The sequence below is a fragment of the Panthera leo genome, chromosome A1, assembly GCF_018350215.1.
Source record: "Panthera leo isolate Ple1 chromosome A1, P.leo_Ple1_pat1.1, whole genome shotgun sequence".
Classification (NCBI taxonomy): domain Eukaryota; kingdom Metazoa; phylum Chordata; class Mammalia; order Carnivora; family Felidae; genus Panthera; species Panthera leo.
Genome location: NC_056679.1, coordinates 76920802 through 76932997, shown reverse-complemented (window position 1 = coordinate 76932997; position 12196 = coordinate 76920802). Strand labels below are relative to the sequence as shown.

General features: G+C 44.0%; 1 pseudogene; it reads right to left on the bottom strand.

The window, feature by feature from the left end:
* Nucleotides 1-7308: 7308 nt before the first annotated feature.
* LOC122229475 lies at nucleotides 7309-10151 on the bottom strand (annotated as a pseudogene).
* Between the last annotated feature and the right edge of the window lie 2045 nt (nucleotides 10152-12196).

Genomic DNA, 12196 nt, shown 5'->3' with positions numbered 1-12196 from the left:
CAGACTGTAGCTCAACGTCTTTATCACAATGGCATATCTAAACCAGAGATGCTGAACTTCCAGATCCAACAGAATTCCCTGTAAGGAGTGATTATTTTTATTGTTCATAGCAAAGAGGAGAATGAAAGAGCAGCTATCCCCAAGGTTAGGAAGTCAATGATTCTTTTCTCTTCCTCTGATCTATTTTGGGTTGGTAAAGGAGAATGCAGGCACTTTATAAATCTCTTTTCCCAGCTGTAAAGTGAGAGGCTCGAACAAGCCTAGGAATGACTTACACTTGGAAGATATTTCAAGAGATGCTTTGACATACATGGCCAACATGACCAATCAGCAGGGCCCTTTTAGCATTGAGTCTGGATAGAAGTTCAGTCTTGCCCTAGCACAGAACTTGAGCCACTGGGTTGGAGGCTACAACCAATCATCTGGAAATGACCTGGGAGCTGAGACCCATTTTCCAGTCCCTAAGATACTCTTTAAAGCCATGTTCCTTCTTCAAAACCACACCTCCTTGCTCTCTGAGCGGAGACTTCACCTTAACCTGGCACACCACCTCCCTCACACAGTGGTAACTCCAAAGAGCATCAGGAGCACACAGTTGGCGGATTGTAAAAACTCACTTCCAACAACGGAACAAAATAGTTACTCTCGCCATTGTACTGGAAGCAACATATTCAACTGTGACTTTTGTAGATCTGTAGGACCCAAGCTGCCAGGGGTTGCTTCTCACCACAACCTGCGAGGACAGATGACAACAGATTGCCACATGGTGGCTGTGTGGCCAAAAAGCTCCGGCATGAGCCTTGTCCAGAGCCTGACTCAGGGCATCATCTTCAGTGCGCACCTTCCTCGACTCTCCTTGAAGCAAGAATACAGAGGAGGCTTGCCATGACACAGGTTTCTAGGAAGTGTGGCAAAACCCCAAATCCTATCCCAAGAAGTGTGGACACACAAAGGACATCGCAGTTACACGTCTGCGCTCACCTTTATGCTCGGTCCAAGGTTCCAGAAATTATAGGATGCAGGTGCATAATTAGGTGTTGGTAATAGTGACTTCAGAGCAACATTTAATTTATTGATGTGGTTAGAACAAAGAGGATAATGACTGGCTGTCTGTTCAGTTAGGACTTCCCTGGTCGTAAAGGATTCAATGGGGTCCTCATGTGGAAGGTTTGGGCTCTCAGACTCCATGTGCAGAAGCTTGATATTTACCAGTATATTAGAAGGGGGGAGATTTGGAGGACCAACTTACAAGAGATCAATGTATAGGCCAGTAACCCAAGTTATAATATTGAAGAAGAACGTGTGTTTTACAGAGATCAAAATACTTGAACTTACTATGCAGAATTTACAGGTTCCCTCTGCAGTTTTCAGCACAGGGGGGCATCAGAGCAAATGTTCAACAGTGTTAGTAAATAATTGTCCCAGATAATATATAAACCTAGTGGACTCTGCAGGTCTTGAAATTGAGCACGCTACTCTAGTGATTCAATAATTCAAATATGAGAGAAAGTTGAATGAATACTGTAATTTTGTACTTTCTGACTTCCATTTTTCTGAGCTCTGTACAGATTTTTCCCTCTTTGGTTGATATTGGCCTTTTTTCATATAGTCGATAGGCTAATTCTATCACAGAAAATTCACAATTAATCATTCCAGCCTTAGACTGTCATCCTCTGATTTTCTTTTTTTAAAAAATTTTTTAAATGTTTGTATTTATTTTTGAGAGAGAGAGAGAGAGAGCGAGAGAGCACAAGTGGGGGGTGGAGCAGAGAGAGAGGGAGACACACAATCTGAAACAGGCTCCAGGCTCTGAGCTGTCAGCACAGAGTGCGATGTGGGGCTCAAACTCACAACCCGTGAGATCATAACACATTCAAATAAAGAGTGAAAACCATAGACAATAACCTATTTTTGGTTTACCCAATACTAAGCGTCAACTCTGACTACCTTTTTCCTCATGGAATTAACTACCTTGACAACATTTTCTTTTCTTTTTTTTTTTTAACGTTCATTTATTTTTGAGAGAAACAGAGAGAAAGTGAGAGCAGGGGAGGGGAAGAGAGAGGTAGAAAGAAAATCCAAAGCAGGCTCCTTGCTGACAGCAGAGAGCCCCATGTAGGGCTCGCACTCACAACCACAAGATCATGACCTGAGCCGAAGTCAGACACTTAACCGACTGAGACACCCAGGTGCTCCTGACTACATTTTCTGAATCACATACACATACAATATTTCTCAAAAAATTTTTACTGTTGCTTATGCATAAAATAAGTATGTAAAAGTTGTTTTATGAAGTTGATTTTTTACAATTATTGAGCAATCCTTCCCCTGAAATGCAATGAGAAGCATGGAGCATAAACATCTGGGAAGTTGGGGTTCGGCCACGGACATTCCTGGAGCATCCATTCACGCAGCACTCACCGCACCCAACAGTTCTGGAACATTTGCCTCGTTATTTTTTCCCTCTCCATTGCCATATGCTTTACAAGCAATCTTCCAAAGATAGAAAAATACAAAGCTAATCCAGAGAAGCCAATAGCACCAAGCAATTATTCTGTGCCCTCCTCGTGCTGCCTCCTGCCCAAAGTCCTGAAGCCTCAGATGGAACAGCAGCTGGTGAAGAAGGGGCGGTTGATAACAGGGTGTGATAGGTCCATTCGTTCTGGTTCACGGCTGCTGCCATTAAGCACTTATTTGGGGCTATTTCAATATGGGTTTTCAACTGCAGCAGAAGCCTCCCACGTGTCCTTAAATGAGCCACCTTTCAGACGAATGGAGACTGCGTGGGCATCCCAGAGGCAGCAGGCTAGCCCCACGTGGTGATGCTGCATCAGAATGGTACCGAGGGATCCAATATTCTGATTACTTCTCCATGTTAAAAGGCCCCTTCCAGGGAAAGCCAGGATCTTACCAGCTTGCAAAACCTCAGCTATGCAACTGAGGGAGCCTTGATGTCTTAGCACAAAACTTTACTTGAAAGGCAAAGCACACCAAAATCTATTGAAGGTGGATGAGTTGTGTTAGCCACCAACTGGCGAGCTTGACATTGGACGTGACCATGTAATGGGTCACGATCATTTAAAGTACTTTAGCTCGTTGGTTTGAAAATAGGCAAGAGTAGCCAGAATGACCTATTCTAGTTCTGTGACTTTCTGAAAGTCAATGTTGGTGGTGATAATTTTAGATAAATAAAACCTTCATTGGTCCTAAGAACTTGGACATTATTCTTTCCCGAGAATTATTCAGCCACTACAGCCAAAATGTGTGATTTAGCATCTTCTGTTTCCAGCATTTCATTCTCCTTCTTTGATGGTATGCTATTAAGTTTTATACTTAAATCCTTCTGTAATTCAGAAGTGTGTAATGAATGTCTTAAAACCTAACCACAATACATAAAAATGTATTTGCACTATCCTAATATAAAATGGTATCTATGAGAAAAGAAAATGTGTTAAAGATCAAAGAATATTGTTTATAAGTGCAATGAAAAGTGACACATTTGGTACCAGCCACCTAAAAATTGCTTCTTTCAATATTCATTCATGCACTTGATTATGAGGATGTCTCACGTCCGTGTTGTTTTTCCTTCGCAGAAAACAAATATTTAATAAGTTTGATTGACATTGAGGCTGACTGGGATATCATGCCAATAAATTTTGAAGAACCAGCTAACAGCGGAGTACTGAGAAATGCAATGTCACTTCATCATTGCAGAAATAAAACTACATTTTCAATTTTTCATGACGTTTAACCATCCTTTCCTGAACTCAATGAATCTAAAATATGTGGTTTGACAAAAGTAATTAAAGCGTGGACATTTTGAGTTATTTTGATATTTGAAATGAGAACTTGTCTACCTTACCATTCCTCATCCATCAACCTTTTTTTTTTTTTTTTTTTTTTTTTTTTTTAGCTTCAAGTGACCTTAGAGTTATTTAGACATGGTAACCTTGAAGACCGGTTCTGAAACTTTGGTAAGCAGCCCTTCCTTATTTCAGTAAGATTTCCTTGTATGAGACCAAGAGCGCATTCAGTTTCACTGGAAACTGAGGCCACGAGTGCAATCTGGGATCTACACTCAAAGAGCCTATCCTCAAAGACAATGTGTTTATGAGTCAGATAGACATAACCAAGCTGTCACCTCTCTCTGGCTCCAGAAAACGTTGCAGCACCCAGGGAGCAAAAGCTATGCTGTTCTTGAACATGATCTTGGCTTATGATAACATGTCCATGGCATATTTCTAATATCCTATTCTCTTCCAAGTTGGCAGTCTGAAAAGGAGGTAGCAATAACATCACTCAAGTGATTTGGATTCCCAAATTATGGACATGTTAATTGGGTACAAAATGCAATGCTAGATGGTGCAAGGATATAGGACGTGCTTATAACTGCACGGATAGGGATCTTAACATCCAAGTAAGAGATGGATATGGTAGAAGTTGTACGTTAAAGGACTGGATTTCCCTTCATCTGCAGCACTGGTTCTCAAACTGAGTTCTCCAGATCAGCAGCGCCACCTGGCAAGTTGTCAGAAATACAGACTCTTGAGCTCACCCGGACCTACCTGGTCAGGATCGCTGGTGGCAGGGCCCAGAAATCTGCATTTCACTGAGCGCTGCAGGCCAATCTGATGCACACGGATCTGAGAACCACAGTTCTCTGTAGCGGTGGTTCTCAGAGCATGGCTGCAGGTCTCTGCAGATCCCGGAGACCTTTGTGAGCTGCAAGGAAATGTACCTTTGTCATTACACTAAGATGCTGTTTGCCTTTTATACCGTGCTAGCATTTGCCCTCCTGCTGTAAAAGCAAGGATGAATGACACTGCCGATTCTTTAATACCAGTCAGGGCAGTGGTGGCACCAAACTCTATTAATAGTCAATATATTTTTTAGCAGCATGAGCATGCAATTTTTAAAAAGAAATGCTAATTTCACTTAAATACATTCTTAATTACACAGTAAAAAAAATTACTTTTACTAATACTTGACCCTCGGGTGACTACTTTTTATTATTCTCTGCGATGAAATGGGAAGTATGCGCAAAGCCCTTTGCTTCCAAACCAGAGAAGGATGGTTGTCTGTAGGAAAAGTAACGATATTCCTTGAGTTGCGAGCTGAACTAGCAGCTGGCAGCTTTGATTCATGGAACAATGTTTTTGCTTGAAAGAAAAACTGACAGAGAAACTGGTTATTCAGATATGAGTATCTGGCAGGCATTTTCTCCAAAATGAATAAAGTGAATTCATCACCACCAGAAAAACAATCGACAGTATTTGTTGCCAAACGTTGAGTTTGGAGCAAAAATTAGAATTTTGGACAACTGGTGTTTGTCATTGTGAAGCTTAACAGTTTTCCAATGTTTGAGGAGCTTTCTAATTAGATTAGTTATGATAATAAAGAATGTGATTTGTAAAATATCATATAGGAATATGTTAGCTGCATAATTTATCAAATTGTGCACCGGTAAAATAGCCAACCAAAGCACAAGCTAGACTGAAGTGCTTCTGAAGCAAAAGCACATGGGAAGTTCGTGATGTGACTTTAGGTCCTGTGTTTCACCTGACCTTCCTGAAACAACCACTTAGTGAATTTTGCTGAAGTAACAAAGCAGAACATCAGAGTTACCTGAAAACGTTGAGATAATACTCCTTTCTTCTCAAACCTCATATTTGTGCGAGCCAGATTTTTTTCTCCTATACCTAAGCCAAAACAATAGCTTACAACAGATTGAATGCAAAAGGAGATATCTTCTGTTAAGGCGGACATTAGAGAGATTTGCAAAATGCAAACCAATGTCATGCTTCTCACTTTTTCACTTGTTGGAAAATACGGTTATTTTCATACAGAGATGTTGTTTTCCTGAGCATATAATGGTTTTGTTATTATTATTTGTAAAAAAATTTTAAAGTTTATTTATTTATTTTGAGAGAGCAAGTGAGCAGGGGAGGGAGAGAGAGAGAAAGGAGAGCCAGCGCAGAGCCAGTTGTGGGGCTTGAACCCATGAACCATGAGATCATGACCTGAGTCGAAATCAAGAGTCAGATGCTCAACTCAACTGACTGAGCACCTAAGATGCCCCTTTAAAAATTTAATAACTAAATATATTAATGAGTTTAAAGTCTAATATCACAAATGTCCATAGTTATAACCCACACAAACAAAAGTTCTTGGGGATCCCCAGTAAATCTCACCTTCCTTTGAGAAGTACTCCCCTGTCAGAGTGATACAAGGATGATGTCAGTCACCAGATGGAGACATGACCCACCAGGGTCCCTGGTTCTGCACGTAGAAAAGTCTTTTCTATTTCAGGGACCCAGCTCCCACGTCATCCTCTCTGGGAAGACTAGCTTCTCCTGACCCCCTCTTGCTCAGATCCTGGCTAAGGCTTTCACTGCAGTAGAAAAGATCCTGGTTTGTTCAGGCCATTGCTAATGAATAGCCGTGAAATTAACACCTTATTTTTTTTTCCTAATAGGGAGTTTTGTCCCATAGAAATATGGAATCTGTGGTCCAGGGTGGGAAGCTGCACGCAGTGTCATCGGGACATGACATCTCTCCCCTCCCTTCTCCTAGGACCTCTGTTTCTCATCTTCAAGATGGCAAGTTGCCTGTGGAGCCTCCAGGCACCACACCGATGTTCTGGGGGGCAGGTGGGGAAGGGTGGTGGACGTTCTCCAACTACGTTTGTCTTCTTCTTTGGAAAGGGAAGCCTTCTTCAGGGACTTCTGCTTGCCCCCTGCTGGCCAGAACTGGGCCATGTGACTATCCCAATTGCAAGAAGGCAGAAATAGTAAGGATTTGACTTCCCCAGCCATTACGGCAGAAGAAGGGGAAAGGGTTGTGTAGGCTTTCAGAGAGCAAATCCACGGTGTGTGTCTGCCATGCTCATCCATTAACATGCCAGCCATTCTCCCTTATGCCTCTCCCATCCTAGACCATGCCTGCTCCACAGCAAAGACCTGCCCAACATGCTATCTTCATCCTGTGGCCATCCCCGTGCCTGGCTTCATGGTCTGAGGGGTCCCTCCGCCAAGAGCCTATTTTAAAGTTATCACATTATTAATTATTCCCACCTTGGCCTCCTTACCCCTTTCCCTGTTTCTTCTTTTTTCAATGGCAATTGTTAACATCTAATATTCTCTCTACATAGAGATAGATGGATAGATGGATAGATAGACAGATAGATAGATAGATCTCCCCTGTGATACCACCTCATTGATGTAGACATTTTTTCCTCTATTTTTTCTTCTTTGACAGATCTCAGGGTCACACCAGTACTTCTATCCTCATATCAGCCTACTTAAGTTTCTACACCGGAGCCTTCGTAGGGCCCTGGGCATCTCTGGCAGCCTGAGCTGGAGCTGGAGCTACAGCCCGGGACTTGGTTTGAGACTTGGCCTTGGCCTCTGGCCAACGGAGCCCGAGACCCTTGGCAAGACGGGCATGGGCACGTTTCCTGAGCTTGGGATGAGTCATGCAGGCAAGTCGGTTAAGCTTTCGGCTGCCACCCTTTGGGATCTTGGGCTTGATCTCGTTGGGCTTGAAGACGGTCCTGATGGCCTGGGCTGTGCCTGCCTACATCTTGTTTGGGCCCTTCTTGCATTCTTGGTAAAGCACATGTTCCTCAGGAATGTGGAGTTCACCCTCTTTGGAGATTTATTATCTTTGCGATGAGGTTTCTTGGTGCCATTTCTGTGCCATTTTCATGACTAGTTGCACATGGTGTGGTTCTTGGACTTGATTGTGTCGGCACCGAAGCTGGTGGCTCCCAACGTGTCTGGGACCAGAAGAGAAAGAGGAAATTTTCCCCAGGACCTGGTACAATGTAGGGCATGCAGTAGGCATTCAATAAATACTTGTTGAATGAATAAGTAACTGCAGCAGATGTTCACGGAAGGCAGAGAAAGAACGGAGGAAAGAAAGAGGAGGAAGGAACAACTTCCTGACTAGAAAAACTCATCGTTTTTTTCCACACCAGTATTTTGTAAACAATTATTGATGGAGAGTCATTTTGTAGGAGATAGGAAGTACGAGTCTACCTTCAACTTATTGCCAAGTTTGGAATTACATAACATTTCTTTGTATTGCTGTCTTTTGGAATATAGCATCCCGCTGACTTTCAGAGGCTTTACAAGTAAATGTGATTATATGACCGTCTCTATACTCTTCATAATAAATGTTATATGAGTTCAAGGTGTTATCATTATAATAATTTTATTTTGCTGACATTACTTTGAATCATGCTATGCAGGCACTTGGCTCCTCGCGATGACTCATCACAAAGCAGTAGGCCATCTTCTGGAATCTGAAAGACGCCCTTTCTCAAAAATACACATTTCTCAAAAAAAAGAAACCATTGCTAATATGAATATTCTATTTCTTTCTCTGGAAGAGGCTGTTGGAAATTCTGAAGACAGACAGAGACCCTCACACGGGCTGGACTTGTTATTTTCTCCAGAAAAAAGCCTCCTGAGGAGGCGATAGCTGCTCTCAGAATGGAGAGTAACAGCGCACGCTTCACTTTACGAGAGCGACCTGCTGTTTTGTCATTTAGCCGTGCGACGCTGCTGTGTCACGAGACACAGCGCATCAGAGAAGATTCAGTAATCGTTCCTTCACTGACGTTAATTGTGACTGACAATTTGCTGCTGTGCTCGACTGGTAAGCACACTCCCAGAAGTGATGTTCCAATTCTATGTCCTTTTAAACAAATAAAACACATAAAGCCGCTCAATCCTCAGAATGAATCTTATACAAAATTTCCAAGGGCCAAGCAAGTGTTCCACCATCCATCGTGACAAGCAGGTGGCAGGCAGACCGTATTATTTTGCTGTTCAAGGTGGGAAGCCAAACGACGCGGGCCATCCAATATGGAGCCAGTAACAGACTAGTAATGGCCGCACCTGGTGCCTGCGTGTCAGCCTCTATTCTGAAAAACCCTTCACACAAGTTCATTAGAACTGTGCTGACTTCTCAAACCCTCATTATCGACATTCATTGTCACGAACTTCTCAAGCAGCGATCGTCCCACGCCTCCCCAAGAGCTGGCCCCAGAGGCTCAAAACCACTTTGCTCAAACCAGGAAACGGAAAGTAACTTGCTTTTAGTGATAGGGTCCTGTGAAATGTTAGAAACAAACTTGAGTTTTTTATTTGATGTTTAAGAATATGGAATGTTTCATTCCTCATCTTCCCCCAGCCCCCCTCAATGTATGGTACAATATCAGGCCGTGGGGAGGAGCAATGTGTTCCGGAACATCAGGACTTAATTATGGAGGTTGTATCAATCCGTTAGTAAATGGTGGAACCAGAGAAGGCAACAGTTCGGCGGGAAGCTGAGGTTTCTAAAACAGTTTCCAGGGCCGACTGTGGCATGGATATTTGTGCATAGACCTGTACCAGAATCAATAATATTTTCGAGGATCATGATAAGGAGGCCATTTTCATAGGGATAAAAGCAGGAAGGAGATTGTACAAAGAAGCCATTTGGACAGCTGCCCGAGCCTCTACATCAAGTCAACAGGAGGATCTTGTTACAATACCCAAGAAGGCACGGACCTCACGTGGAAGGCTGCTGTAACCCTGCAAGAGCGAAAGAAGGGCAAGAAACTGCCTGTTTCCATGCATAATTGATGTAGCTCAGGGGCCAACTCAAGCCCTAGAGGAAGCCCTAACGACATGCCATTCAGAGCAGAAAGAAGGAAGAGGGCCAGGCTGGTGCAAAGGTTTCCTTCAAGGCTCTGAGAGCTGGAGGGAGGCAGAAATCTCCCATGCAGACCCTCTGATCTCTGATATTCTGGAATACGTGCTGAGCCTGATTTTCAACCTTGCCTGACTTTCAGTGAGTGTTGAGAGCGGGCCAGCGTGGCTGCTGGGTGTCCAAGTCGCGGGAGCGGTTCATGGAACCCTGGTATCCATCTATGACAAAGACAAGAGGGCTGAGTCGCCTAGGCACGCTGCCAGCACCCCAGGCTTGTTCTCCCCCAAGGCACAAGGGGAAGAATGAGAGCGCCTCAGTGCGGACACCCAGAACCTCTGCTGTTCACTGATCACAGGTGACAGGAGCTTCTGAATGTACCACCGTGCCAGCTGCGTTCCGCCAGGGAGGGCCTGCTGCTGTGTCCCAATGTGTCGTCCCAGCTGGCACCTCATTTCCGGTATTGGTAAGTACTTAACGCATATGGATGAGAATGGGCACACCTGCCATTCAAAGTAGGCTTCCTTTAATCAGAATGTTTCATACTCTAGTCTCCCAGTTTATGAACCCTTGTGATGGATGTAGCTTCTTTTAGATAATTGCTTGGGATGAGTGAATGCCCCAATATTTATTTAGCAAGGATGTCGATGAATTATGAATGGGAGCAAATAGTTCCAATGGGCAAGCACTCTAATTAATAAAGCCAGTTTCCCGTGGTCGCGTGTATGCGAGAGCGGTACCGGGGCTCTGTGGCAATGTAAGTGATGCGTGTAACAGATGTTAGAGGTTTTCCTGGAGGCAGAACAAGGCCCACGGGAGACGAGCTGGCTGGACTCCGGAACGGCCCCCTTTTATTCTCTGCAAGTCTTTCTCTCTTCCCCACCGTAAAGACCTGGACCACATCAAGGCATTTGCATAAGACAACCTTTCCCCCAGAACCTCATGGTTTAATCACTAGCCCTGAAAATGATTTTAACAGGTTGCCTCTCCTGAGAATTCTCTTGGGAGGTAAATATTCTTTTTTTTTTTTTTTTTTTTTTTTGTTTATTTTTGTTATGTTTGAGAGAGAGAGACAGAACACAAGCAGGGGAGGGACAGAGAGAGAGAGACAGACAGACAGAACCTGAAGCAGGCTCTGGGCTGTCAACACAGAGCCCGACGCGAGGCTCGAACCCACGAACTACGAGATCAGGACCTGAGCTGAAGTCAAGAGTCAGATGCTTGGGGCGCCTGGGTGGCTCAGTCGGTTAAGTGTCCGACTTCGGCTCAGGTCATGATCTCATGGTTCACGAGTTCGAGCCCCATGTCGGGCTCTGTGCTGACAACTCGGAGCCTGGAGCCTGCTTCTGATTCTGTGTCTCCCTCTCTCTCTCACCCTCCCCCCATTCATGCTCTGTCTCTCTCTGTCTCAAAAATAAATAAACGTTACAAAAAAATTTAGAAAAAAAAAAACAGATGCTTAACCGACTGAGCTACCCAGATGCCTGGAGGTAAATATTCTTAAACTACAAACAGGGCCAATCTCTAGCCCGTATGCATGTCTTGCATACCGACCGATAAAATATCCAAACATCTCTACAACTTTAGGTAAATAAACTACTCATAAGCCCTGGGCCCCACCTTAGATGATGGAACCTCATCATTATCCAGTAACTGAAGAGTTAATGTCTGGCCCCACAAAGAGTCTTTAGGTTCAACTCCACCTAGCAATCTGGGCTGTCCTTACTGGAAGTTTCTGGTACCTTACTAGTTGTTATATGTTTGGGATACGATGTCTGAATGTCCCCCTCAACCCCCGAATATTACATTGTTATATTTTACCCACACCAATAGAGACTGGAGTGCTGTTGGAGTCTGCAGGAATGCAGGCACTTTTTCCTCCCCCGGGTAGGCATCCGTCTCCCTGGGCACCCTGGGAGGAAGAGTGGAAGGCACTTAAAATATGTTACAGTCTGCTGCAGCAGGAGTGTGAAGCAATACTAAGCCCCTGGTAGGTTCGGTGTGGCTCTTTTCAACAAGTCACTCGGAGCCGGACCACGTTGTTAGGGGCTTTGATGAATGAATGTTCTGTGTCACTTATTCCTCACGATCCGGGCACGGGTGGAGATAACACAGTGCACAATGTGCAGACGCGTACAAAAGTTTTGTCTCTCTTCGGTGGCACAGGGGATGTCATGTTTACGATGGCCCCTGCGATCCCTGCCCCGCCGTGTACACATTCTCTACAACAGATCCCTTTGGGCATGGGTAAGACCTCCGAACATGTGCCGAAGGGAAAGAGATTTGCAGGTGTCATTAAGGTCTTCAATCAGTTGACTTCAAGTTAGTCAAAGGAGAGATTAATCTGAATGCATCTGACCAATCAGGAAAGCACTTGAAAAAAATTTTTTTTCAACATTTATTTATTTTTGAGAGACAGAGAGAGACAGGGCATGAGCAGGGGAGGGGCAGACAGAGAGGGAGACAGAATCTGAAGCAGGGTCCAAGCTCCGAGCTGTCA